This window comes from Arachis ipaensis, chromosome B10, assembly GCF_000816755.2.
Source record: "Arachis ipaensis cultivar K30076 chromosome B10, Araip1.1, whole genome shotgun sequence".
Classification (NCBI taxonomy): domain Eukaryota; kingdom Viridiplantae; phylum Streptophyta; class Magnoliopsida; order Fabales; family Fabaceae; genus Arachis; species Arachis ipaensis.
In genome coordinates, this window is record NC_029794.2 from 100,442,748 (window position 1) to 100,448,135 (window position 5,388).

At 38.8% G+C, this 5,388-nt stretch overlaps 1 pseudogene; it reads left to right on the forward strand.

Moving 5' to 3' along the window:
• Positions 1–4,349, forward strand: part of LOC107621050 — a 9,344-nt pseudogene extending 4,995 nt beyond the window's left edge.

Sequence of the window (5,388 nt, forward strand, 5' to 3'; positions counted from 1 at the left end):
ACATCTGTGAGGCTCCATGAGAGCCCACTGTCAAGCTATTGACATTAAAGAAGCACTTGTTGGGAGGCAACCCAATTTTTATTTATCTAATTATATTTTTCTTAGTTATATGTCTTTATAGGTACATGATCATGTGGAGTCACAAAATAAATCAAAAAATTGAGAACGGAATCAAAAACAGCAGAAGAAAAATCACACCCTGGAGGAAGACCTTACTGGCATTTAAACGCCAGTAAGAAGCATGTTTTGGGCGTTCAACGCCAGAACAGAGCATGGTTCTGGCGCTGAACGCCAGAAATGGGCAGCATCTGGGCGTTTGAACGCCAGAAATGCACCTTGGAGAAGAGCTGGCGCTGAACGCCCAGAACAAGCATGGTTCTGGCGTTCAACGCCAGAAATGGGCCACAAATGGGCGTTCAACGCCCAGAACAAGCACCAATCTGGCGCTGAACGCCCAGAGTGTGCGCAAAGGCATTTTGCATGCCTAATTGGGTGCAGGGATGTAAATCCTTGACACCTCAGGATCTGTGGACCCCACAGGATCCCCACCTACCTCCACTCACCTCTTCTCACCCTTCTTTCACACAATCCCATAAACACTCTTCCCCAAAATCCTTCATCTATCACCTCCATCTCTCTTCCCTATTAACCCTTCACCACTCACATCCACCCACTCTTCCCCATAAACCTACCTCATAAACTCCACCTACCTTCAAAATTCAAAATCAATTTCCCACCCAACCCACCCTAAATGGCCGAACCTAACACCCTCCTCCCTTCCCTATATAAAGCCCTCCATTCTTCCTCATACTCATACAACACATCCCTCTATACCCTTCTTGGCCGAAGCACCTTCCCTTCTCCCTCTCCTCCATTTCTTCTTCGTCTTCATCTATTCTTTCTTCTCTTGCTCGAGGGCGAGCAAAAGTCTAAGTTTGGTGTGGTAAAAGCATAAGCTTTTTGTTTTTCCATTACCATTGATGGCACCTAAGACCGGAGAATCCTCTAGAAAAGGAATGGTTCGGGGGAAATACTTGGATTTTAGTCCGGAAAATGTAAGGTTGGCGTTCAACTTGCCAAACATGGAAGAGAATGCACGCCCCTACACAAGGAGAGTCAACTTTGATCAAAGGTTGGACCAAGTCCTTATGGACATATGTGTGGAAGGAGCTTAATGGAAGATTGACTCCAAGGGCAAGCCGGTTCAACTAAGAAGATTGGACCTCAAGCCTGTGGCTAGAGGATGGTTGGAATTCATCCAATGCTCCATCATCCCCACTAGCAACCGATCTGAAGTTACTGTGGATCGGGCCATCATGATTCATAGCATCATGATTGGAGAGGAAATAGAAGTTCATGAAGTCATCTCTAATGAACTCTACAAAATAGCCGAAAAGTCATCCCCCATGGCAAGGCTAGCTTTTCCTCATCTTATTTGCCATCTATGTTACTCAGCTGGAGCTTTCATAGAAGGAGACATTCCCATTAAGGAAGAGAAGCCCATCACTAGGAAAAAGATGGAGCAAGCAAGAGAGCCCATTCATGGAGCTCAAGAGGCGTCTGAAGCTCATCACTATGAGATCCCGGAGATGCCTCAAATGCATTTTCCTCCACAAAACTATTGGGAGCAAATCAACACCTTCCTAGGAGAATTGAGTTCCAACATGGGACAACTAAGGGTGGAACATCAAGAGCACTCCATCATCATTCTGAACCTCAATGGATAAAGTGAGATGCCAAAACTATTCAAGAGGCAAAAAGCTATAAGTCCCGCTCATTTGATTGGAGCTATGTTTCATTGATAGTTTGGAATTTATAGTATATTCTCTTCTTTTTATCCTATTTGATTTTCAGTTGCTTAGGGACAAGCAACAATTTAAGTTTGGTGTTGTGATGAGCGGATAATTTATACGCTTTTTGGCATTCTTTTTAGTATGTTTTTAGTAGGATCTAGTTACTTTTAGGGATGTTTTCATTAGTTTTTATGTTAAATTCACATTTCTAGACTTTACTATGAGTTTGTGTGTTTTTATGTGATTTCAGGTATTTTCTGGCTGAAATTGAGGGACTTGAGCAAAAATCAGATTCAGAGGTTGAAGAAGGACTGCTGATGCTGTTGGATTCTGACCTCCCTGCACTCAAAATGAAATTTATGGAGCTACAGAACTCGAAATGGCGCGCTTCTAATTGCGTTGGAAAGTAGACATCCAGAGCTTTCCAGAAATGTATAATAGTCCATAATTTGCCCAAGTTTAGACGATGCAAACTGGCGTTCAACGCCAGCTCTCTACCCAATTCTGGCGTCCAGCGCCAGAAACAAGTTGCAAAGTGGAGTTCAACGCCCAAATTGGTACCAAAACTGGCGTTCAACTCCAGAAATGACCTCTACATGTGTAACACTCAATCTCAGCCCAAGCACACACCAAGTGGGCCCCGGAAGTGGATTTATGCATCAATTACTTACTTCTGTAAACCCTAGTAGCTAGTTTATTATAAATAGGACTTTTTACTATTGTATTAGACATCTTTTGAACCATCTTTGGAATCATCTTTTGATCATTTTTAGATCTCTAGACCTCCATGGGAGGCTGGCCATTCGGCCAACGAAAGCATCTCTACACGCTTATCTGAAATTCTCACCAATGATTTACATAAGTATTTCTATCCTTCTTTTATTACTATAATTTCGAAAACCCCATTACTATTTTATATCCGCCTGACTGAGATTTACAAGGTGACCATAGCTTGCTTCATACCAACAATCTCCGTGGGATTCGACCCTTACTCACGTAAGGTATTACTTGGACGACCCAGTGCACTTGCTGGTTAGTTGTGCGAAGTTGTGAACCATGGTATTGGCATCATATTTTTGGCGCCATTGCCAGGGAAAGAAAGAGCAATGATTTTACATAATCAAAGTGTAATCACAATTTCTGTGCACCACTTTCAAATTTTCATCAAATTCCCTAAAATAAAACCCATTAAGCCTATTTCAACTTTTCTGCAAGCCATTGAGTCAGACACAGATGCCCAAGTTTCAATCCCTAAGGGTTCTGCATTTGTTGTTTACATTGAAGAAGTTGTTGAAAAGGACTGGTCTATACTTGATTCTGTTGAGTTAAATTCTAATGCAGAATTCAGGAGAAGCATTGAACGTATTGTATCTGCTGGGAATTTTGAAGAGGGTTCAAGGGTCTTAGTCTCAACTGGGACTGACGAGTTTGTGGATACATTGGTGGGTTTGTGTAAGTCTCTTTTTGTGGTGCACGATTCACTTCTGATATTGGCTCTTATTAAAGAGAAATATGATAAGGTTAAGTGTTGGCAAGGAGAGATTGTGTATGTTCCAGAGAAATGGGCTCCTCTTGATGTTATTTTTCTCTATTTTCTTGCTGCTTTGCCCTTCAAACTTGATTAGATTTTGGGATCTTTGGCTAAGAAATGTTCACCTGGTAAGTTTTTCTTTTGTGGTTGAAGTTTGTTCTTTTCCTTGTTACTTTGCATTTCTCTACAAATTGTGTGGTTGAAAATGGACTTGATTTTTATGCACCATGTTTTACACACATTTCTTAAAAATCATTCAAAAGAATCTATTTATCTGGATGACAAAAAGTTTGATAGTGCCAAAATTGGTTAAAGGAAGGATGATAGTGTAGATATAGTTTGGTTATTAATCATGTATTATGAGATAGAAATTAAAACGTTTTGCAATTTTAATTGTAACATCTATACTTCTTCACACATCTTGTCTTTCATCAAGCTTTGAATAATGTTTTGCCCCATTAAATGAAATTTCTCTGGAGAGAATGCTATTTGAATTCCAAGATTTCTACACCTTTTACCAAAGCCTGGCTCTTAATTTGTTTGAACTGAAGTTTGAATAAGAGGATAGATTAAAAATGTCAAATTTCTAATACTCCTTAGGTACTACTTTAGTATAGAAGCTAAAATTTTCAAGTGTATTAGAACAGTGCACCAAACATAGTAGATAAAACTTGATAGATTTTCTTATTGCACATATATTTTAGCTTAATTATTGTTTCCTCTTTTGAAACTTAGGTTAGAGCTCTAAATACTTCTTATTCTTTCTGTAATTTTGGATCTGACCTGTAGGTGGACGGGTGATTATCAGTCATCTGCAAGGGAGACTAGTGTTAGAATAGCAACAAAAGCAATATCCGAAAGTTATAGTTTCAGACCTACCTGATAGGACAAGTTTACAAATTGTTGCAGATGCTCATTCTTTTGATTTGGCTGAATTTGTAGATGAACCTGGCTTTTATTTGGCTGTTCTAATTGCCCAGGAGCTTAAAAACTAGAGTAGAGATTCATAGCAGTAGACAATTTAGTCGGACTTTCTTTTTTATGGTTTTTGGCTTTATGATTGTTACCTTTGAATTTTTGGATGAAAAGTGAAACTATAAATCAATTCAATATTGCTAGTACAAGAGGCTTCTCTTTCTTTTCTAAAATACAATGTCAATAATTTTGAAATTGTATACTTAATATATTTGTCCTTGTAAGTAACTTTGGTTTAGCACCTACCCACTACTGCATATTAAGTTCTTAGTTCTATATACTATTATGAAACTATAACTCCAAATCAGAGTATTTGCTCCCTATACACTGGCTTACTAAATTGATGATTGAAACTAAGTAAATGAGGATCACAAAGAGGCAGAGCAAAATATGACCTACAACTAAGGTGGAAGTCATTTATTAGTGCATGAGGAGTAGGTAAAGGTCATGCGGTGTGTACTCACCACATATTTTGTCTGAGCAATCCTGGCCTCATGTTCCGATGATTTCTTTGCAGAATCTAGGTAAATAAGCCTATAGAATACCAGATCCACAATCATCAGGTACCAGTGTTGCTCCCTATACATCAGAACATATATCTGTACAAATCAAGCAAATAAGTTACGAGATACCAACATTGTTCAAAGCACATGAGAAGTCGAGTTTATCCACTTGTCTAAGATAACACTAAACTAAAGGCAAAGGACCATTGTCAATTAAAATGCATAAATATATTGTTACCCGATGCAAGTTATCTACAAAGCTCATGAAATTATTGCGGATGAATTCAAAAGTGTCAATGCTATGGTTGACAGGACTTAGCGCAATTCGCTCAACCGCCTCAGGTTTTACTAAGAGTATTGTACTCACTATGTTACGAGTGAATAAAGGTGATTGCTGTAAGAACCACAACTAATAAACCGGTTAAGTAAGTGATTATATTGCCCGAAATAGATTCCAAAAAGTTAGAATGAGAATTTGAGAATTTAATTATGATTTTTGGACTCAGTAGGTCTTTCGGAGTCAGAAAATATATTTTCTGCAAAAAATTGTAAACCGGCAATTGAACTGGTTGAACTGGTTCAAGTC